This window comes from Pleurodeles waltl, chromosome 3_1 (genome assembly GCF_031143425.1).
Source record: "Pleurodeles waltl isolate 20211129_DDA chromosome 3_1, aPleWal1.hap1.20221129, whole genome shotgun sequence".
NCBI lineage: Eukaryota > Metazoa > Chordata > Amphibia > Caudata > Salamandridae > Pleurodeles > Pleurodeles waltl.
In genome coordinates, this window is record NC_090440.1 from 58,998,831 (window position 1) to 59,023,797 (window position 24,967).

Consider the following 24,967-nt stretch of genomic DNA (forward strand, 5'->3'; position numbering starts at 1 on the left):
GTACCAGAACCCATCCACAGAGCCAAAGATACTAAACCTGAATGACACCAACCAAAATGGAGTATGGTACACATGGCACAGACCACTAACTACCAGCAATGGGATGCTGTGCAGCAGCTGCCATTGTCATTGCTGGGAATCATGTCAAGCCACTGTTTGCATATGATAAAGAGAGAACCAAACCCATGTTCAACATTCAACTACCTCTCCCACACCATCCACAGGTACCCCTGCCAGTGCCACCATGGAGAGTATACCAGAGACTGCAAGCCCTCCTCAGGATGAAGGCCCTAGTAAAGACAAAACACTCGAATGTCAGAACACTGACTACATACCTGGCCCATCTGGGACACCTGGTCTGTCTATGACTCCCTGCCTCACCCTGCTCACATCTATCTCCCCAACCCTGTGACTTCAACATCACAGTCAACACTTCGTCCCCAAATCTGTTTCCCAAGGACTGTTTAAACTATTATGTGCCCCACAGTACAGGGACCTGAGTCGACCCCTCACACCCCAGACAATGAAGGTCCTGCAAAACTGGTAGTGGGCACACCGTGCTAGGGGCACAAACACAAAGGGCAGGGGGTTGGGATGCAAGCTGTTGGCCAGAGGATGGGGCCCCAAGGGACCCTAAAGACCAGGAAACCATCTCCTAAGTCCAACAATCCCAGGACAGGATGGGCCAGATCATCACCATGTTGGGGGAAAACCAAAGGCTGCAGAGGGAATACCATCAGGAGGTCATGCAGTGGAGGCAGGCACAAAATGCCACCATGGCCTCCATTGCAGGGGTGCTGAGGGATATCAACACTACCCTGCATGCTTCCACCACCCACCAGCAGGCCCCTTCCGCTAGCAACATTACATCAGAGCCATCCAAATCAGGGGCAGTTAGTGGAATGGAGGCCCTGCCAGGGGAACCACAGCCCTCAGACACCTCTCCCTCTGTATCAGAAGAACCGCCCCACAAACGTGGTCGTCCATCCAGATATCCGACTCGAGCAGATGCTAAGACCAAACCCACAGCCAGGGAGTGAACCTCACCTGATTTGTCTCCCTTTTGTGCCACTGAGACACCCTGTTGACTGTTCATTGATATTACTCCATCTTTCCATTGGCACATGGACACTGTACCTGTGCAACCAACTGCTGTACACCTCCACCGATGATTCCATCTACCATGATCTCACTCACCACCTGTTGGACAATGTATGCACCATAATTTTGTAGTCACAAATTCATTATATGCACAATAAACACAAACAGAAACACAGCAACTGTATACGTGTGTTCATTAAAAATCAACAAATATTGATTGAAAATTGTGATCTGGTCATGCCCCCCTACATCCAACAGACAGTGTAAAGGACAGGAGAGGGGGCACCCTCAGCAGGAGATACAGTACAACAGATATGCTCCAGGGCAGGTGTCAGAGATTCAAAAATCCAGGGCCATACAAGAGGTATTCCAACCTGCAAAAAGACAATGACAGATATCATCAGGATGGAAGGCATGGAGCCACACAAAGTACATATGCATCTCACATATGTCGTGCCCAGTGTAGAATACCTCCTAAACAGTGCCCCCCAGAGATTACCTACACATACCCACTCACAGGATATTCATCAAACACCACTTTAGCTGCTGTCCGACATGTGCAACCCTCAATCCTAAACTCATTTAACAATGGCTAATGACTATGAATGTCTCAAGACATAGGTAGCAGAGGCACACATTTCAGTAACACAGTCAGTGGGTGGAATGAAATGAGAAGAGGAGATTGCAGCAAACATAACTCAATAGTGGTCTGCACAGTGGAGATGTGAATGTAGGAAACTTCAGTGAGTTCACTTGTAAGAGTTTAGACACATTTACTGTGCACCTTACATCCAGCCAGTCTAGGAGAAATGGTGGCAGCAATACTGCAGTGCAGCCTAAAAGGAGGGTGCACATTCCCAGAGAGCTAGTTAAGGATTACAAGAGTGAGGATGATATCTACTTGTGGTGCCAGGGGTATGAGTCTGATCTCCACTTGAACATGGTCCCTGAAGCACATTGGGAGCGGGGTGTGGAAGCACTTCGAGGTAGAAGGGAGGGACACCTTGGCATCCTTAGGGGATCCTCAGGGACTCCCTTACAGAATCGTGAAGGATGTCGTACTCACAAGGTATGGTCTCACCCCTGAGCAGTATAAGGACAAGTTTAAGTCCTACAAGAAGAAGGAATCCCAAACATCGTTAGAATGTGTTGACTGTTCTGCAGGTCACTGGATGGTTAGGTGAAGGGCAGTAAGGTAACAATTTATGAGGGATTTTACAACTTGATTGCTTGGGAGTACTTGTACAGTCTTTGTTTTCCAGAGCTGCAACAGCATCTGATTGACAGCAAGCTGACTGACGAAGGAAGCTTGCACAGGAAGCGGAGCGTTGGTAAAGCACCAGGGTCCAAAGGAGGTGTGTGGGAGACCACCCGAAATGTGGGCAGGGTACGTCTCAAAAGAAAAGGGGGTAGGGGCAAACAGGGGGAGGACTCTAAAGGGCCCCAACCTAGTTCCCAGGGTAAGGATTCCCAGCCCCCAGTTGAAAAGAAGCCATGTTTTTCTAAAGGGAAACCTGCAGAAGGGGTCTCCGCAAGTTTTATGCAGGTGACCAGGTGGGTCACGTGAGGGGGGATCCCAAATGTTCCAAGTGGACACCAGCACACACTGGTGCTCAGTCACTAGGGGACAGTGAGATGGCCCAGAGAACTCTAGTGCCCGAGAACACTAAAAAGTACAGGCAGTGGGTGACCATCAATGGACAGAGGGTGGAGGCTCTGAGAGACGCAGGAGCCAGTGTGACTACTGTGAGAAGTCACCTGGTATCTGAAGAGTAAATAGATCCTCATGTACTTCTCCAAGTAGTTTCAGTAGACAACTCAGAGTGCCTTTGCAGAGTGGCACTGGTTCCCTTTGAATGGGGAGGTCTCAGGTGCCTTGAGAGTAACTGTGAGTCCAACCATGCCTATAGATTGTCTGCTTGGCAATGACCTGGAGGACTCGCCTTGGAAGGAAGTGGAACACAGGTCTTACTTGGAGATGTTTGGTTTGCCTGGGTGGGTGTGCATGTCTAACAGGTCAATGGCAGCCTGTCAGGGTGATCAGGAGGCCCTGAATCCTGAAAGAGTAGCCCAGGTGTATGCCAGAAGGAGGAAGGGCAAGGACCACTGCAGAAGTTCCCACGGTCCAGGAGAAGGCTGAACCTGAGGGGGATGCCCCGGAGCCTACAGGGGAGCAGGTGGCTTAATTGTGGGAGGTCCCCGAGCTGACTCATTTGCAGCAGGAAGGGGGACCCACCAGGGAAGCATTCTGTGAGGCACATGCCCTACTCTGGAGGGTTTGCGGCAGCAGGCTACAGACCAGGAGTCTAGCAAGGAATCTGGATCACACTTGATCTACTGGGAGGACAGCCTCCAATATAGTGAGCCTACTGTTGCTGAGCCTGGGTCAGCCCATGTGCTGGTGGTACCCCACTGCTTCAGAGCCTTCCTTCTCTGTCTGGCTCATGATGTGCCTTTAGCTGGACATTTGGGGCAGGACAAGACCTGTGAACGGCTTGTCACCCACTTTTACTGGCCCCAAATGCGCAGGCACTCAGATAGGTCTTGCCAAACTTGTCTGGCAAGTGGCAAGAGTGGGGGGAAATGTAAGGCTCCCCTCCAACCTTTTACTGTAGTCAGCACCCCCTTTGAAAGGGTTGGTATTGACATTGTGGGGCCTCTGGATCCCAAGATAGCCATGGGCAACAGGTTTATCCTGGTCTTAGTCGACCATGTCACCCAGTACCCAGAAGCTATCCCTCTGAGGTTAGTCACAGCCCCGGTGGTGTGACGTGAGTTGATGGGGGTTTTTACCCGCATGGGGTTCCCCAAGGAGGTGGTATCTGATAGGGGTACCAACTTCATATCAACATATATGAAGTCCCTGTGGAAGGAGTGTGGGGTAACCTACAAGTTTACCACTCCTTAACATTCCCAAGTAAACGGTCTGTTTGAGAGATTCAATTGTACCTTAAAGGGCATGATCATGGGCCTGTCAGAGTCCTTGAGGCATAAGTGGGATGTTCTCTTGCCATCCCTTCTGTTCACTTACAGGGAGGTACCACAGAAGGGTCTTGGATTTAGCCCTTATGAGTTACTGTATGGCCACCCTGTCAGGGGGTCTTTGAGTCTCGTTAGGGAAGACATGGCGAAGGCCGCCAGTAAGTCCCCCTCAGGATGTAATCAGTTACATGCTAGCTTTTAGAAGCCAGACAACACGCTTCAGGAAGCTCACTCAAGAGAACCAGGAAGCAAGCCAGGAAGACATGAAATGCTGGTATGACCAGAATGCTACTCTGGTTGAGTTTAATCCTGGAAAGAAAGTGTGGGAGATGGCCCCAGTGGAGCCTAGGGCGCTCCAGGATAAGTGGACTGGGCCTTTTGAGGTGGTGGAACGTAACAGTGATGTCACCTATCTGGTGAACTTGCTGACTCCTAGGAACCCTTTGAGGGTCCTGCATGTAAACTGCTTCAAGCCTCTCTTTGAGAGGACAGAAATGACAATGCTCCTGGCAACAGATGATGGGGTGGAGGAAGAGAGTGAGCCTTTTCCTGACCTCCTGTCTGCCAAAGAGAAAGAAGGTTCAGTGGAGGGTGTGAACCTATCCCCCTCACTGACTCTAGGGCAACAGCGGGACTGTCACCAGGTGTTAGGACAGTTTGCCACATTATTTTCCTTGATCCCAGGGGTCAATCATTTGTGTACACATGATGTGGACACTGGAGACAGTCTTCCTGTAAAACATAAAGTTTATAGAGTGACTGACAAGGTTAGGGCCAACATAAAGGATGAGGCATCCAAAATGTTGGCTCTGGGATTATTGAGTTTTCCAGTAGCCCTTGGGCCAGTCCTGTGGTCTTGGCCCCAAAAGCTGCTGCTCTTGGTACCACTCCAAAACTTCGGTTCTGTGTGGATTACCCAGGTCTCAATGCGATCACCAAGACTGACGCAGACCCCATCCCCCGAACTGATGAGCTCCCCCCGGTTAGTGGCTGCCAAATATCTAAGTACGTTTGACTTAACATCTGGATATTGGCAGATTTGTCTGACTGAGGGGACCAAGGAGAGGTCTGCATTTTCTACCCCAGATGGGCACTACCAGTTTAGGGTGATACCCATTTGGATGAAAAATGCCCCTGCCACCTTTCAGAGGCTAGTTAGCCAGGTGTGGATGATGTCAGTGCAGCCTACCTGGATAACATTGCTGTGTTCAGCTCCACTTGGGAGGAACACTTGCGGCACCTCTGTAGTGTGTTAGAGGCCCTGCAAAAGGAAGGCCTCACTATTAAGGCTAACAAGTGCCAAATGGGGCAGGGCTCTGTAGTGTACTTGGGGCACCAGGTAGGGAGTGGCCAGGTGGCACCCCTATAACCTAAGATTGAAACTATTCTGGCTTGGGAGTCACCAAGACTCAGACTGAGGTGAGGGCCTATTTGGACCTCACAGGTTACTAAAGGAGGTGTGTTAAAGGGTATGGCACTGTTGTTACTCCCTTAACAGAGTTAACCTCCAAAAAGCAAACAAAGAAAGTGATCTGGACTGAGCCTTGCCAGACAGCTTTTGATGCCCTGAAGGCAGCCATGTGTACGGCACCTGTGCTGAAGGCACCTGACTTATCCATGGAATTTGTCGTGCAGGCTGATGCTTCAGAGCATGGTGTAGGAGCAGTGTTGTCACAGCTAAATGAAGAGGGCCTAGATCAGCCTGTAGCCTTCATCAGTAGGAGGTTACTTCCCAGGGAACATAGGTGGGTGCACTAGAGTGTGAAGCTTTTGCTGTAGTCTGGCCGCTGAAGAAGCTAAGACTCTACTTGTTTGTGACTCACCTCCGGGTTCAGATGGTTAATGCAGATAAGGGATGAGAATCCAAAACTGTTGAGGTGGTCCATTTCCCTGCAGGGGATGGACTTTACGGTGGAACACCACCCTGGAACAGAATACACCAGTGCTGATGGTCTGTCCAGATTCTTCCGCCTTAGTGAAGAAAACTCCGTGAGGTTGGGTAGTTCTCCCTACTTTCAGCTAGGGGGACACGTGTTAGACCTGGCATTCTTGGCATTGTCTCCCCTAACTTTTTACCTCTGCTTCCCAGGTTGTTGCTATGTGCTGGACTCTGTTTTCAGTGTTTTTGTTACTCTGGGCACTTTACCACCAGTGTGACTCAATGGTTAGAGCGGCAGACCCTGATGCAGAAATCTGGCCCGGGACCAGGGTTCAATTCCCATCTTGGCCGGTCTTGGGCTCAATTTTCTCGGACCTGATAATTCTCGCATCAGTGCCTAATCTAATTCATGGGTCCCACTCTGTAACTCTGGGCAATAGCTTGCTTAATCTCCATAACGGCCCCAACAGCGCTGGGATGCCTGGCTTCACCTTGGAGGTTGCCCAGGAGTGGGCACCTCACAGGGAAAAGCCAGGAGGGGTTCCACAGCGGTATGCGTACAGCGCCTTGAGACCCTAACGGGTGAGTAGTGTGCTATACAAGTACGAAGTTTACAGTTTTACCACTGCTGGCCTGCGCTAAAGGGCAAGTTCCCCCATGTGAAATTGTATGTGTTATTGGCTTTTCCATGATTGACATATTTGATTTACTATTAAGTCCCTAATAAAGTGCAGTAGAGATGCGAGGGCCGGTAAATCAAATGCTATTAGTGGGCCTGCAGCACTGATTCTGCCACCCACATGAGGTGCCCTCGAAACATGGCTCAGATCTACCACTGCAGTGTCTTTATGTGCAGTTTTAAACTGCCAATTCTACTTCGCAAGTTTATCCACATGCCAAGCCTGAACCTTCCCTTTTTATACATGTAAGGCACCCCTAAGGTAGGCCCTAGGTAGCCCCATGGGCAGGGTCCAGTGTATGTTAAAGGTGGTACATGTACTGATGTGTTTTACATGTCCTATCATTGAAATACTGGCAAATTTGGTTTTCACTGTTGCAAGGCCAACTCTCTCATAGGTTAACATGGGGGCTGTATTTATATATCTTTTAAATGCAGTTTCCCTTTGAAAGCAGATGGAGATATGGAGTTAAGGGTCCTTGAACTCACAATTTAAAAATACATCTTTCAGTGGAGTTGATTTTTAGATTGTTATTTTCAAAATGCGACTTTTAGAAAGTAGAATTTTTTTTGCTTTAACCGTTATGTGACTCTGCCTGTTTGTGGATTTCCTGCCTGGGTCAGACTGACAGTTGGGCTGTTTGTGAATCTCCTCCAGACAGTGACACAAAGGGAGCTGGGGTGTAGCCTGCATAGCCTGATGAGCCATCTGGGCTAGAGTAGTGGGAGGAGTGGTCACTTACACCTGAATGGTCTGTGCCTGCCCTCACACAATGCAGTTTTCAACCCCATGCTGTGTGTCCTAGGGCTGGCCTGGGCAAGGCAGGATCCTGTAAACAACAGAGACTTTTCTTTGAAGTTGGGCAACTTCAAAGGCAGAAAGGGGTATAAGTATTGGACCTAAAACTCCAGATGTTCAGCTTTCTTCAAGATTTGCTTCTGGAACCAAGAGGAACCTCTGGCAAGGAGAAGAACTGCAGAGCTGAGGAGAAGTCCTGCCCCTGCCTGTGCTTTGTTGGACTTTCCTGCAGGTGCTGCTTCTGCCTGTGAAAAGGGACAAAGACTGGACTTTGTGGTATGACTTTGTGACTGACGCCACTTCTGAATCCTGTGACGCCGCCAGCAACCGAAAACCGAAGCCGTGGTCCTCACTGGAGTGTGATGACCCCGCAGGCCTGATGCCGCTGCAGTCCTGCTGAAGTCCGTGACTCCATGGAAGTTGCTGTACTAAGTCATGACAGCCGGATACTGACTCTGCCGGAAGTGTGCGGATACAATGGATCTCACCGCCGCCGCCTCACCTCCACCACTCCGCAGCAAGGAGCCAATGCCTCTTTGTGATGCCTCCGCTCCTTCGCTCCTCAGCACCGGAACCGATGCCGTCTCGGATCCAGCGACGCCGCGATCCCCGACTCCGTGCACTAGCTTGTTTCCTCATTTTTACAGGGTACTGTTTCTGGGGGTCCGTGCGACTCCACGAGCAGTGCCATTGGCACCAGATTGTTGGGAACAACTCCATCATGACGCTGCAATATCACCTAATCAAAGCATTTGTGTTTCTAAGCGCTATTTTTGTGTTTAATCTTTAAAAATATTCTTTAATATTGGCTATTTTTTCTAACCTGGTGTTGAGTCGTTTTGTGGCATTTTCACTGTATCAAGTACAAATACCTTACACATAGGCCCTCATTATGACACTGGTGGTAAAAACCACCTACTGCCACAGCGATGGCCACCAAAACACCGTTGCTGTGGCTACCAGCCGACCACCATTTTATGACCATAGCCGGAATTCCACCAGAAGGATGGTGGAATTCCGGCAACGATCATGGTGGCGGACGGCGGTAAGGTGGTGCTGCTGCCAGCAGCAGCGCCATGCCAGTAGACCACCGCAGACCGTATCAAGACCCATGATACGGCCTGGCGGCGTTCTGTTGGTGGATGCTGCTGCTGGCAGCAGCGCCCCGTTGCATCTCCTGCTGGAGGATGCCCTGAAATCAGGTAAGTTGGGTGCTCTGACAGGGGGGGGGGATGGGGAGTGTTGGGGGTGTGTTTAGGGGTGTGTGTGTATGTTTGTGTGTGCGTGAATGTGGGTGTGCGTTGCATGTGGTATGTGTGTGCATGTGTAGATGTGAGTGTGCATGTATGTTGTATTGTTTGAATGCGTGGGTGCTTGTTTGAATGTAAGTGTGTGTGGATGTGTGTGTGAATGGATGTATGCATGCGTGGGTGAATGTGGGTATGAGTGTGTGTATGCGTGTGTATGATGGTGAGTGAATGTGCGTGTATGTCGGGGGGTCGGTAGGGGGAGGGTGGGCGAGGACTCTGGGGAAGGGGAGGGGGCGGAGGAGAGCCCTATCAGTGACAGGGAAGGGATTCCCTGTCACTGATAGTGCCTACCACCATGGTTTTCCTGGTGGTAAGGAAGCCACAAAAACAATGGTGGTAGCGGGGTCATAATCCCACGGGTGGGACAGTGACGGCTGCCTGGCTGGAGACTGTAGTCTCCAGCTCGGCGGCTGTTACTGCCCTGGCTAACGGGTGGTACATTGTCGGTTTGGCTTGAGCCAAACCGACAATGTCATATTTTGGGGCAAGGTACCGCCAGCCTGTTGGCAGTACGTTTCTCCAAAATTCCACCGTCCGCCAGGTCATAATGAGGGCCATAGTCTCTGGGTTAAGCCTTTCTGCTTGTGCCAAGCTGCCAAGGGGTGATCATAGTTTAACCGGGTGTGATTCTCCTTAGCCCTGACCAAATTGAGGGTCATTGCTTGGACAGGAGGGTAGCCTGACTGCCAACCAAAGACTCAATTTCTAACAGTCCCATATCATAAAAATCTGCCTTCACATAGGCCAAATCTGCATGTTGGGGGAAACTGATGTAACTGTCCAAGTGTTTCAACAATGCACAGAGTGCATGCTTCAACAGAAGACTGAACATGGCCTGTGACACCCCTGCTGTCAAGCCCACTATATTTTGAAAGGAGCCTTTGGCAAGAAAGTGTGGCACTGACAGGACTTGTACTGTGGGAAGGATGCAATAGGGATTGCGAATGGATGGTAAGATATCCGGCTTCAACTGTGTACATAGATCCATGATGGACAGACGATTGAGATGATAGGTCTGGATGATATGCCTGTCCTCTGGGATTGCAATATCAACTAGTGGACAGTACACTGGTGGTTGTCTCAATCTCCTCATGGCAGGATATCTAGGAGGAGAGAAAAGAATGTACATTGAGAAATGCACTTTACACATGGAAGCAGAACATGTCATAATCGCACACACCTATCACTGAAGGACATGCGTAGCACTGCTGACATATACTTTTATTGGCATGCTGAAGTGGCTTTGACACAATCCTTTCAGCACATTGCAGAACCTGTAAGTTGTATGGAACACACGTCACATGTGTAATGTACCATATGTGGCACACTGATACATACTGCACTGATCAATAGAATAGTAACGGATATACCAATATAGTGCCACCGGCTATGTGCCTCTGAGTATCTAAACATGCCCATCATCAGATATACAGCCACATAACACCACTGTGTCATGCATGTTGCGCTACCATGCTGGCTCAACATAGGCTTACTCCGCCATTTGACCAAATACGTGTATGGCGCACTTATTTAGGCACATCAAAGCATGATATGTGCACAAAAGGGCAGCTGCCTGTCCTGCTGCACTGGACAGTTGGAAGTGACTGAAGTCCACCAACGTATGTCGTCATGGTGGTAGGCGGTAGGCGGTCGCAACCGCCGGGCAACTTTTTATTGGTTAACATTACTGCCTATGGTGGACTGGGGCCAATTGAGATGATCGCCGGTGCTGACGATCCTGTACGTGGCAGCCATGACCGCTGTTTTCTGCAGACTTGCTCACTTCACTCTTGATACTGTTGCTAGCAAGACGTCCACTACCTCAGCCGCTGTGTACTGTCTCTGGGAGCCATCATGCCATGTCCTGCAGGTGATAGAGCCCCAACCTTCACCCCAGAAGAGATGGAGAAGCTTGTGGAAGAGTCATACCACTATATGGACAGCTGAATGGGGCACCAGAGGAGCAGGTGATCCCAATGCCACATTCATGTGTGATAGGGGTGCGTGTGAAGGTGAATGGGGTAAATGTACCGGTGAGGGAGTACATGCATGCAGGGGGAATGAAGTGAAGGCGTGTGAGCCGAGAGGATGGGTATGTGTGGGCACTTGGTGAGTCAGATGTGTACAGGCCACTGCTGTTGGTATGATGCCAGTGTACATGACTTTCTCCTTTTGTCTGTGTCATCCATGCAGGTAAATGCCCATCAGAAGAAAGGGATCTGGCGTGCCATTGCCAAGCATGTGTGGAACCTGGGGGTCCACAGCCGGCAGAGCATCCATTGTCAAGCAAGCGGTGGGAGGACCTGAGACGCTGGGCCCGGAAGACCATGGAGGTCCAGCTGGGGATGTCCTCTCAACAAGGGAGAGGTGACCGTCGGGCCCTGACCCCTCTAATGGCCCGTATTTTGGCGGTGGCCTACCATGAGTTGGATGGGCATTTAAGGGCAGCACAGCTGCCACAAGGGGGTGAGTACTGACTGTTTCCTGGGACTTGGCTCAGGTCGTATGGGATTAGTTGCTTCACTGTAGCTTATGTGACAATGTGGTCAATTCATCATGTATGTAGACTATTGAAAAGGGGTTGTAACCACCCGGGATGAGTATAAGTTGTAGATCTGTTTTCATGGTTTACTGTCAGTGGATGTACATCTCCGATATCAAGACATCTTTATGTCTGGATTGTAGAGATGGTCTAATGACATTGGCACATGTGTGACTCCATCCTGCCTATGCAATGGATGTGAGCTTATGGATCACTCTAACCATTGAGTATGAGATGCACCATTGATCTGCATTTGTGGTTCCTAGGAGTCAGTCTACTCCCATTTGTGTAGCATACCTGTATATTCAACCATATGTATTATCACAGGGATTATATGCATCAAGTACTGGTAATGGTATTGACTGAATGTGAGGCAGCCATTACATTTCCCCCACAGATATGGCCTGTATAGAACTGGACTAATGGCTAGACTTGTGAGGTTGAAACCTTGAACCCAGTGGGATGGTACTAGAGGTGGTAAGTGCCTAGGCAGACCTCGTCATTATTAATATTTTATGCATATGCCCTGTATGCCAATGCTATAGCAATTACAGTGCAACATAGCTTAGTTATCACCTATATCATGTCTCAATGGTTACTTTAGGGTACATTTGATGGAGTGAGACAATGTCCACTACCCTTGGCCTAGCTGAAGTGTCAGATTAGGACAGGATTGGGTGTTGCATGAATTATGGGATGTTAATGTGAATCAAATGTTGTATTTACTCTCCTGAAGCTGTCCTGTGTATTAATGGGATGTGTTGTCAGTGCAAAGGCTGTAGTGTTAAACCATGTGTGCATAATGCTTACATGTATTTACCGTCTGAAATGTGTGTTGTATGGACTCAGGTACAGGTATTCGCAAATCTAGAATGGTGAGTGTGAGAGTGGTGTTATAATCTTGTGAAGTCCTCTTACTGGTGAACCCTCATATGTGATGGTATTTTATGTGGACCATGATGTAATACGTGTGTTCCTGAAGTATATCAGTTGTGACACTGCTCTCAGTGATTGAGTACGGATGTGTAATTTGTGCAATATGGGCCATTATAGATGCACTTAGCTGTATGATTAGTTGTGATATATGTGTTTGGTGTCTGCAGATCTTCCTTTGTGATTGGGTCAAACTAATCACATGGCTATAGCCCAGACTTGCATTCTACACATCCGATGTCACCTGTATGGTTGTCTAACTTGTAGTGGCTAAATCAGTTATGATATCTATAGTGCCATTATTGTACAGAGTGTTAGGTCAGCCATGTAATGTGACAGGCAGATGTTGTGTGGTGTGTGAATGGAGTGTTTTTCACTGTAGTGGATATTTTAAAAAGAACATGGACTGATCAGCTGTTGTAACTGTGCTGTAGCGACCTGATGTGTTTTGTTCAGTCAGCTGCACGTCCAATGAGTGACAGGGGTATGGAGAGGTATGATGTGAAATCAGGGAGTCATTTGTACTTCATCCAGGGCGTGATGTGCATGCAAACATGGCTTTGGTCGTGATCATGTGGATGACTCCAGTCGTACTGACCTACTTGGATATAGATATAGGTGTGAGGGTTGGCATACAGGGGTGGGTTGTAGTGACATGTTGTGACATAATGTAGGAAATGTGTATTGGCACCTAAAATAGCCTAACCAGGATGTGCATTCTCACAGAGCTGCATGTTTACATGTGTGTATGTGAGGTATATTTTAGCCCTTGCTCGTCCTATCTCTCCCTTACTCCCTCTCTCTCTATTTGTGTGAATCAGCATCGGCAGGCGAATGAGAACACATGCGAGTGGGGAATGCTGCAGGCCACCTGACCCAGGGTGCTGCTACCAGCAACAGCGAGGGACCCAGTGGCACGGAGGGCGGAGGGGGTGGAGTGTGTTACGGGAAAGACCGGATCTTCCATATCATCTTTGAATTTCTCCTCCAGTGGACACTCCCAGGCTGTGGTGGACCCATCTGGGACCACACGAGCACCATCTTTGTCCGCCACCCCCTTACTACCACCACCCTCCTGCCCGTGCCTGCTCACCCAAGAGGGTGTGCATCTCCTTCACCGCAGGCAGCTCAGCCCCTTCCCCAGTCAGCCCTGCTGCCCTCAGTGAGGAGGCTATTGACATCCTGAGATCCATCTCTGTGGGTCAGGGCATTGTGAATGCCATCCAGGGACTTGTCCAGCAGAGCAATGCATTCCTGGAGGGCATTCACGGTGCACTGGCTAGAGAGACACTTTCAGGCTTTGGCCTCCTCTCTGACGGCAGCTGTTAGACTTGGCATCCTTGGCATGGCCTCCCCTAACCTTTTGCCTCTGTTTCCCATGTTGTTGATGTGTGCTTTTCTCTGTTTTTGCTGTTTTTGATACTCTGGGCACTTTATCACTCCTATCCAGTGGTAAAGTGCAAGTGCTCCTATGTAAAATGTTTATGTAATTGGCTTTTCATAATTGGCATATTTGATTTACTAGTAAGTCCCTAGTACAGTGCACTAAAAGTGCCCAGGGCCAGTAAATCAAATGCTACTAGTGGTCTAATTTGACTTGGCAAGTATACCCACTTGCCAGGCCTAAACCTTCCCTTTTCATACATGTAAGGCACCCGTAAGGTAGGCCCTAGGTAGCCCCATGGGCAGGGTGCAGTGTATGTTTAAGGTAGGACATATACTAATGTGTTGTATATGTCCTAACAGTGAAATAATGCCATATTCAGTTTCCACTGTGCAAGGCCTATCCCTCTCATAGGTAAACACGGGGCTGCCTTTAATAAAGTGTAGATTCCCTTTGGGAGCAGATAGAAATGTGGAGTTTAAGGTCTCTGAACTCACAATTTTAATATACATCTTTTGGTAAAGGTTGTTTTTAGACTGTGTGTTTGAAAATATCACTTTTAGAAACTAGGCATATTCTTAAACCATTCTGTGACTCTGCCTGATTGTGGATTCCCTGTCTATTTACACCTCTCTCTAGACAGTGACACAAAGGGAGCTGGGGTGTAGCCTGCATTTCCTGATGAGCCATCTGTGCTAGGAGAGAGGGGAGGAGTGATCACTCCTGAAAGGGTTGTGCCTGCCTTCACACAATGCAGTCTCCAACCCCCTGGTGTGTGTCTGGGGCCTGGCCTGGGCTAGGCAGGATTTTACAAACAAGAGAGACTGTCCTTTGAATTAAGCCTACTTCAAAGGCCAACATGGGTATAAGAAGGGCACCCAAAACCACAGACTTTAGATCACTTCTGGACATCAAGAGGAGCCTCTGCCTGGAGAAGAGATGAAGAGCTAAGGAGAAGTGGTGTCCTGCCTGTGACTGTGCTTTGTGGAGCTATCCTGCAGTTGCTGCTTCTGCCTGGTGAAAGGGGACAGACTGGACTTTGTTGTGCATTCCTGCTTGTGAAGAAATCTCGAAGGGCTTGTCCTGAGCTTGCATCCTGTTGTTGAAGTCTCGGGCCATCAAAGACGTCCCCTGCCAGCACCTGGACTCTCTGCTGAGACTCCTGCCCTGCCAAGTGGTGCCCTATCCAGTTCCTGGAGCCTTGACAGGTGAAGCTGGCAGACCAAGCCTGAAAATCCATGCACAGACCACCCTGCGTGGAAATTTCCGACGCAACCTCCGAGAGCAGCTAAAGAGGCGATTTGCCACCAGCTAATTGGCTGAAATCGACGCAGTGTTTTCAGTGTGGCTGGGAGATTGCTGCACGTGACTGGAGAAATGACATGCCGCATCGCGGACGGAGACTCGTAACGTCTCAACCCACACAGCGCGGTTTTTCTATCACCATACGGCAGGATATTCGATGCAAATCTTGCTGGGCGCATAAAAATGACGCAATGCCTGCCCGGACCCAAGTGCTGCCTGTGATGATATGCCTTCTTAGTTGCACCACGCTTCAAAACATCCAACTGTCGAACATCACATCAGCAAATGTCAGGTTTTCACAGATAAGTGCCTTTCGAGCGCAGCACATTACCGCCTTTTTAGTAGTTAATTATTTTGATCTCTTCCTCTCCCAAGATACATCCAGGATACAGGCCCGAACGTAAAGATGAAATGTGGCGAAGCAGAGACTTCTTCTCTGCAGCTGGTGACCTTTGCAGCAAGCAATTCACTCAGGCCGTGTGTGGTTTAAATACCTGCTGCATGTGGCCACACCCAGTCTGAGTGATAGGGATGCTAGAGCCTTGAGTAACACGTATCCTAAACACGTGTCCTAAACAAGCATTGGTCCCAACAACCATTGGTCTCTGTAAACAAGCATTGGTCCTCGTAAAACATTCTTATCAGGTTACAAACATTGGTGCCTGCAAAGGCAGATGATTGGCCTAAGCATTTGTTACTGGAGCACATCGAGGTTTTCATGTCCGACACATCCTTGGTGTGATTTCCACTGACTTTTTGCTTTCAGACCTCCTGTTTTGCTGACCTTTTTTTGATAGCTTTAGGACTCTGGACACTTTACCACTACTAACCAGTTCTAAAGTGCATGTGCTCTCTGCATAAAACATGGTCATGTGGCATATCAGCAATTGGCATATTTAATTTACAAGGCTGGTCTTTGTATCCGATCTGAGCTCCATCATGATCACCCTGAACTTTCAGATTTTACCTAGTCTAGTGCAACCAGATAACCCCGGTTGGCAAGGTATGCATTGAAGCACTAAATTTCAGTTTGTTTAAAAATTCATATCTTGTGCTCTAGTTATTGGATGTCTGACGTTTGGGTCTTGTTTTGTTCATTAAATTAAGCTCTATTTGGTAACCAGGTGTGGTATCTTTTTGTGTGGTGTTTTGACTGTTTTACTGTTTGAAGTGTTGAACAAATACTTAAAACACTGCTTCTTAATTTACGCCTGACTGCTTTATGGCAAGCTACCAGGGGGTGAGCACGGGTTAACTAGACTGTGTGGTGACTTGCCCTGACTAGGATTATGGTTCCTGCTTGAATAGGTTGCATACCTCTGCCAGCCAGAAACCCAATTTATAACATTACCAGGCACCTATTAACTGTATGTTGTATACGAGCTATTGTGGACAAAACCAATACTTACAGTGGTATTTGTGTCAACGCATTGCTTATGATAAGATTGTTTTCTTGTTAATATAGCCTTAGAACCCGCCGTAGCGGGCTCTACCGGCTATTAAAGGCCCGCTCCCCGCGTTAAATGCCCGAGCTGAAGGCGAGGGCATTTAACAAGGGAGAGGGACTTTAATAGCCGGTAGAGCCCGCTACGGCGGGTTCTAAGGCTATTAGAACATTCTGCCACTCAGGGCAGAATGTTCTATTAAAAAAAACATTTTCACGGAGCCCGAGGGGATTAAAATCCCCTCGGGCTCTGTGAGGCTTTGTTCACAGCTGTTGCTGTGAACAAAGCGAACATTGGAATGTTGGTGCTGCAGGATTTTACCAGCCAGTAAAAGCCCGCAGCACTCCATTGTTTTCAATGGAGCCCCCAGCATTCCAATGTTCTAATCAGATTTGAATGCTTCTAGTTGGATGGTTTACCTTCGTCTTGCTGTGTTTCTTCCTCCTTGGAGTATAGCTTCTTTGCTGTCTCTGTGACTGGATGAGTGTACTTTTCCAAGGCTTTAAAAACGGGAACTTGTGAAGCTATTTTTTTTCGTTTGCTTTCAACACTCCATGGGAGTCCATGTATTTTTTTCGCTCTTTTCCTCCATGTGCTATTTTCTCTCTCATATCCATTTTAATCTGCTATGGGCAAGATTTTCTTTTGCTGCCTACTTCATTTGCAGTTCTGATTGGCTCTGTTTTAAAAAATATATATATTTAAAAGTTCTTTCAACAGCTTCTCCATTGCTCCCCTCCTTTAAACCCCACTTGCTTTTTACTGTTTACTTTCATCCTCCAAGTCCTGTTCCACGGTTTTGTCCCGACATATGCTCTATTTTTCTTCATTTTATTTTCTTTCTTTTGAAAGTTCGGAAGCTGTAATTTGCAGCTAGGCTTCTTATTTCTACCAAACCGTGATGTGGCACTCTTTTATATTTTTATACTTTAGCCGTCCAAGATGTGTGTCTGCCATTTTGGAACATTAAATAAAACTAAAAATACATGGGGCTACTGCGTCATGATGCATCTCCACCTGTACATCCTTATGTTGGGACTGTCATAGTATCACAACGCTTATCTATGCATGCATGATAATGCATGTACATGAATACATTGCACATTTTTACCCTTCACTAAAGCACAGTCTCTAGCAACATTCACACTAGACCAGTCCTTGAAGGCCCGGTTGTACCTACAGGCGTATGTGGGTGAATGACTGACACCCACAACTTTTGCACTGCCATGAGAAGAGACCTCTTGCATGTAGAAATATTGGACTATATTAACGGAGACTGATTTGACCGAGCACTTTATCTTTGAATGTTGTCACACATGTTAACCTGATAAAATGCTGTTTATAGGAACGTGGACAGTAACATCTCTATTATAAATTGCATGAATTTCCATTACAATTTTATGAAATTACGGGCCTCATTTACTTCTTTTTGGTGCAGGGTAGAACCAAAATGCTTCTTGCTGCGCTGCCCTGCGTAAAAGAGAAAGGGCAAGAATTCTACGTATTAATGACATATGGTGCATTCCTCTCTGTTCTGCCTGCGCCGGCACACAAATTGGTGTCTAGCGCCAATACAGGCACCCTTTCACCATGGTGCAAGGATGTCTCGCTTGTTGGCATGATTATTTTTGTGCTGGAAGGGACACTTTCCTGCACAAAAACATTCAGTGAAGGTTTTTTCCTCTTTCTTTGTGTGCTACTGAATGCAGCACACATAGAGGAAAAATCGAGGAGAAATAGTGTTACTTCTCCTTCTTGCGCCTCTCTTACGCCTCCCAGGGGAGGCGTAGACCTTTGATGCATTCAAATATTTACATTGTGTTGTAAATCTGGTAATGTATCAAATGCTATGGGTGTTACGTCAGAACACCCACCATAATGCCCATGGCATGCCTCCGTGTCACAGTGTGAGATAACCCTGCGACTTGCGCTGCGTTGCCTCACTCCATATGTACAAGGCCATGAAAAGCCACGCAGGGTGGCTTTATGCAGCCTTGCAGATATGGCTCTGCAGTGTGCACCACCGGACAGTCATTAAAAGTGACATTCCGGTGGCACACTAGGGGCTTGTAAATAAGCCACCACGGAGCATATTCACAATATTGTGGCATAGGGCAGTGCCACAAGGCTTCTTACTGCGCTGCCCTACGTAAAAAAAAAAAGGACAGGAATGCGCTGCAGCTATTAGATAAAGCACATTCCTGTCCCCTTCCACTGTGCTGGCGCACAAGTAGCTGCTGTGCGCCAACGCAGGCACCCTTGCATCTGCATTGCAGGAATGATTGTTTTTGTGCAGGAAGGATCACCTTCCTACACAAAAACAATCAATGGAGTTGTTTCCTTCTTCTGTATGTGGTGCAGAATGCAGAAATGCAGAAATAAAGTTATTTTTTGATGCATTCCCAGGTTTATGAATCCTTATAAATCTGGGAATGCGTCAAAATCCATGGGTGTTGCCTGGAAACACCCACTGCATGTCCACGGAATGCTTCTGTGACAATGCAGCAACTTGCACTGCGTTGCCTTACTCCATATCTACAAGGCCATGAAAAGCCATGCAAAGTAGCTTTGCGTGGCCTTGTAGATATTGGCCTGCGCTAGCGGTGCATCAAGCTGAGGGGCATATTTATACTTGTTTTGCCCTGAATTTGCATCAAATTTTTAATGCAAATGAATTGCAAAACTAACTCTAAATGTATACTTTGGCGCTAGACCCTACTAGTACAAAATTTATGGAGTTAAATTAATTTTTGGGATGTGGAAACCTACTTTGCTCAATGAGATGCAAAGTAGGGATTCCTGTGCAAAAAATGACTCTATGGCCTTAGCGCTATATTTATTCCCCCATGCTAAAATCACGCACGGGGAGGAGGAGAGGTCAAATAATGTTGCAAAGCTTCCTTGGCACCAATATTTAGGGGCATATTTATACTCCGTTTGCGCCGGAATTGCGTCGTTTTTTTTGACGCAATTTCGATGCAAAACTAACTCCATATTTATACTTTGGCGTTAGACGCGTCTAGCGCCAAAGTCCATGGAGTTAGCGTCATTTTTTAGCGTGGACACCTACTTTGTGTTAATTATATGCAAGGTAGGCGTTTCCGTCTAAAAAATCGACTCCGAGGCATGTGCGTCGGATTTATACTCCCGGGCAAAAATCACGCCCGGGAGTGGGCGGGTCAAAAAAAATGACATCCGGCCGCTTTTGCGCCGTTTTTTTAGCGCCTGCAAAAGGCAGGCGTTAAGGGACCTGTGGGCTCTGAAGGAGCCCAGAGGTGCCCTCCCATGCCCCCAGGGACACCCCCTGTCACCCTTGCCCACCCCAGGAGGACACCCAAGGCTGGAGGGACCCATCCCAGGGACATTAAGGTAAGTTCAGGTAAGTGTTTTTTTTTTTTTTTTTTGTGTCATAGGGGGGCCTGATTTGTGCCCCCCTACATGCCACTATGCCCAATGACCATGCCCAGGGGACAGAAGTCCCCTGGGCATGGCCATTGGGCAAGGGGGCATGACTCCTGTCTTTGCTAAGACAGGAGTCATTTCTATGGGGGTTGGGAGTGAAAAAAATTGGCGCAAATCGGGTTGAGGCGAAAAAATTGCCTCAACCTGACTTGCCCCATTTCTTGACGCCCAAGCCCCATATCCCCCTACGCCGGCGCTGCCTGGTGTACGTCGTTTTTTTTAACGCACACCAGACGGCGCCGGCAGCTAACGCCGGCTAACGTCATTCAATAAATACGGCGCCCGCATGGTGCTTCAGAATGGCGTTAGCCGGCGCTAATTTTTTCCATGCAAAACTGCGTTAGCGCAGTTTTGCGTCAAAAAGTATAAATATGGGCCTTAGCGCCTGGGTCAGGGCTGGAGTTAGGGGAACTGTGGGCCTATTTCCATGGTGGAACACTGTGTAATAAGCCCACAGGTGCCCTCCCCAGGCCCCAGGGATACCCCCACCCACACCAGAGGCACAGGTAAGTATAGGTAAGTACAGGTAGGTTTTTTTTTTTTTTTTAAGTGCCATTGGGGGCCCTGAAGTGGGTCCCCCTACATGGCACTGGGTGGAATGGCCATGCCCAGAGGACCCTGATCCCCTGTGATGGCCATTGGGGTGGTGGGAATGACTTCTGTCATTTCTAAGACAGGAGTCATGTGGTATGGATGGTTTTGCATCAGAAAATTACGCTAGGCTGGTTAGAGTCATCTTTTTTTTTTTACTCTAACCTGTCTAACGTAATTTTTTGTGTGACAACGCCCCTTCTTCCACACCGCCAGCCCCACCCTGCTAACGTCATTTTTATTACGCTAGCCTACCCTTTGTACTGGCTTGCACCATTCCATAAATATGGTGCCCAGCTGGTGCACAGAAATGGTGCAAGTCGGTGCTAAATCTTTTGGTTCACAACTGCGTTGGTGCAGTTTTGCATCAAAAAGTATAAATCAGGGCCAAAGTGACTCACCGGTGGCGCAGCTGTTTCCAAATATGCTCACCTACGTTTTTAGAATTAAACATGGTTTGAGGGTTTTTGATGTGCCTCTTCCATACAAGCAACTCGTGTAAGACATCCGCAGGGGACTTGTTCAAGCAGATAATTTTTCTCAGTGAGACATTTTCTTTGCATACATGGCTGCAAGCCACAAAGAAATCCACAGAATTGAGAAATGCAAAACTTTGAGACATGTCACATATTTCGCTTAATCTGAAGTTCGTCGGAGATGTTAGGAAATTACATGAATTTTGCTGCCTCTATTCAAACTGTGCCAAGGTTTACATATTTGACAGATTTCTTTAGGACTCCCTTTACTTTTCACTCAAGTAGTTTCCGAGAAAAGTGCCAAAAAGGCTAAAGGGGGGCTTTAATAATTTCCTGCATGTTTCTATTATCTAGTTACCATGTTCAAGCATGCGCTCAAAATCGATGCACAGAATGCTTATGTCTGCAGTATAATTTGTCTCTTGCTGCGTTCCAATTAAAATGCTCCCAGTTTAGCTATGGATACCTGTGCAATACCCCGCAGCTGTTTGAACAGTATTGATGAAGAAGTCCGCGTTTGGATCTCCATTCCTCAACCATAATTAGCCCTGATAGCAAAGGGGCATTGCCGTGAATTAGTGGTTGAATTCAGTAGCTGTGTCTGCTATTTTCTATGCCCTGCAGTGCTCGCGGTAAAACCGAAGCCTTTTTCCTGAAATAAATGGAATAATGATAACGTACTGCATCTGTAGGCAATACTGTGTCAAGATTCCTGGTTTTATTTCACATCAGATGCTACATCATGGAATTTTGGTACCTGGGTATTTAAATGTTATTCTCTACTGCTACAAATCATGCCTGTTTGCAAATAAATGAAGAAACACAGATGCTTCGTTTTTGCTAATGGACTAGTTTAAAGAATTGCAGCCTAAGGCAAGGATTTTTACCCAAATCTTTTTTAAAAATTATTTTTGCACATTTTAAGCTGAGCTACATTTTTCCGCCAGAAGAGGAGGGTATTTGCAGCCTTAGCTGTAATTTGGCATCCTCTGCTGGTATATGCTGGTACCACCACAAGGTGCTTGTCTTACATCACCTTGTGGGACCGCCTACGTCTGTGATGGGGAAATAAGAGTGTTCGAAATCTGCATATTTTTCGTTTAAGCCCTCCCATATTGTTGACTTCTTTGGTAAACCCTTTTTTTGTTGGCCATACGACTCTGCACACTTAACTCCTGTTAACCAAGGGTAAAGTGCTTGTGCTCTGGATTAATAAAATAATGATGCTTAAGAGCGGACAGCTGCTTCAGAGAAGCGTCCCGGTTCTAAACAATAGGATTGTTATTGATCAAGAGTTAGGCTTGCTTAAAAAGAAATGTCTACAGGTCCTTTACAAACCGAAAAGCTGTTCCCTAGCTTGGTCATCAAATGTAAACAAGCATTTGCAATGCAATGGGTCTCGCATTTGCTTGACTTAGAGCTATTAGCGTTCTAAAGTCTTAACTGGACCTTTATTGCCACATAAAATGAAAATGAAAAGTAATTTAGTTTTACATAAGCGACCCGATTTAAAGTGCCATACCATGAGCGTGAAGGAGCACACAAAATGAAACAGAAGTTCACTCGCAGTCAATCGTATCTGCAAATGTGCAGCGAGATTGAGCTGCGTAGGAAATAAAATAAAAAAAGTAGTCCAGAAACCGTGCTGAAAAAAAAATAGAGCCTCATATGTTTTCAGTAGTTGGCCGATGTGCTCGAGGAGGGCTAAACACCGGCAAAGGCATGACGTATGCATTTGTTTCACAAAATAAAATCAAGCATTTTTAAAAGGCAAGCCCACGAACCAGCAAAACTGATGGGCATGCAGTGGGCGTGGTTAAAAGCCCACAAAGAGATTACAGCAGGCTAGAGCGCTAAAAAGGGCATCCCCATCTTCAGGCTCACTTTACTCTTGGAACACCCAGGAGCAACTTATTATTGGAGCGTGTCTCTTTTTGGCCTGTACCAGCAGAATCTCTTCTGAAGGAAGAGCAGTTCTTTCTTGCATACATCTCTAACAGTAATCAGCAAAGTTTTGAAAATGATCCTTTTTGCCCAGCGGCAGCCAGTGCAACTGTTTGTGATCCCGTCTAATAGAATGTATTTTCAGAATACTTAAAATGTGTCAGGCAGCAGCATTTGTGTATTATCTGGAGTTTGTTGAACGATAAAGTAGAAAGACCAGAGAATACAAAGTTGGCATAATCGAGCTGGGAAGTCACCAAGGCTTGCACAATTGGTTTCCTGATGTTCACATGTAAAACGTTTGGGGCCAGATGTACAACAAAATGTACAAAGTTGTCAAGCACACTGTTTGCGATTTGCAAATTGGCCGCAAGGGACTTGCCTCATCAGTATTCATGAAGCAGGTCGCAAATTGCGACCCATTTGTGAATGGCTGCACTCACAGGGATGGTGGCCTGCTGGGGTCAGCAGACCACCATGTCTGTGACTGCTTTTAAAATAAAGTTTTTTTTTTTTTTAATGCAACCCACTTTCCTTAAAGAAAAATGGGATGCATTTCAAAAATAAAAATGAAACGTTTCAGTTTCATTTTTTGAGAGTAGACCACTGCCTGCTCTGAAAAAATGTTGGCATACCCATTCATAGGTGGGAAGGGGTCCCTTGGAGACCCCTTCCTACTTGTAAATGGGTTATCACCAATTTGAAATTGGTGGTAACTGCAATTGTTTTGCGACCCCATTCACAAAATAATTATACATAGTCCTGCGAATCGCAATTAGGAAGGGATGCACTTGGAACTCCCCTTCCTAATTGTGAGTCACACTCCCTATTTTATGGGTCGATAACTGGTTACCAACTTGCAAAATAGGGATGGTACATTCTACAAGGCCATTCAGTGGTCACAAAAGGCGATTTTCACATTTTTCGACAGCAAAATAGCTTTGTACATCTGGCCCATAGAAACCTAAATAGTGATTTTAAAAGTTCAAAGCATGCTCCAATAAAATCCAGAATGTGGGTTTCAAAGGAAATATTTGAATCAAATTTTACCCCAAGGTTTCTTAATTGATTGGTCAAGCAGAGGCCTAGAACATAAAAGGTTGGGCTGAAGACATCCAGGTCGAAAGGAGAGGGCTTGCCAAAAACCAATACTTCTGACTTACCAGTGTCAATTGTCAGGCAATGTAGCCACAGCCAATTTGCAACTGTCTTCAGGCATCCCTGAAAATACTCTACCATTGATCTGTTAACTTTCTGAAAAGAGAGCAATAATTGTGTGTCATTAGCTTATGATGCATCTTTAAGACCCATAGTCAACCATCTCTGCCAGATGGGCAATACACATGTTGAACAGAATAGGGCAGTTAAAACCAAGCCTTCTGGAACACCTCCTCTTACATCAATTAAATGGATATAAGATGGGGAAGATGAACAGCTTGTCCTCGTTCTCCGAGGAAACATTTTAACCACCAGAAAGAGTTGTCCCTAACCCCTATTGTTCCCAGATTTTTAAGAAAATATTGTAGGATACAGTTACAAAACCTGCAGACAAATCTAGATGAATGACAACAGTTTTAATATCCTAATCCAAAATCAATTTGAGAAATACGGAGACCTGCAATAGTGCATCTTCCAAACTATACCTCGAACAGAAACATGCATGGGTGGCATGCAGAATACTATTGCCTTCCAAAACTTGCATCATTTGCATATTGATCATCTTTTGGAGGACCTCAGCCATTCTCTGAAGCATAGTTTTGACCTTAGTTAAAAGAAAGCAGAATGTATCTAAGCCCTTTGAACTTTAAAGGGGAAGTACAATATTAATTTCAAAGATTCCATTTAAGTGTCTTCAGAAAATGCGGTGTTTGGCCAAAAAATCAATGAACAAATATTTAGCTGCAAAAATATCATGTCAAGAAAATCGGGAGATCTCATTTATCGTGGTAAGGAATATCAAAGTTAAAAATATATTGCCTCATTATGAGTCTGGCAATCCAAGACTTGTGTTCAGACCACCGCACTCCGACCCCCACATTACGACCCTGGTGGTCGGACCACCTGGGGACTGCTGTCCCTGCCAGGAACATGGTTCCCGATGGGCTGTTGGCGCTCTCACTCATGTTCAGCCACGG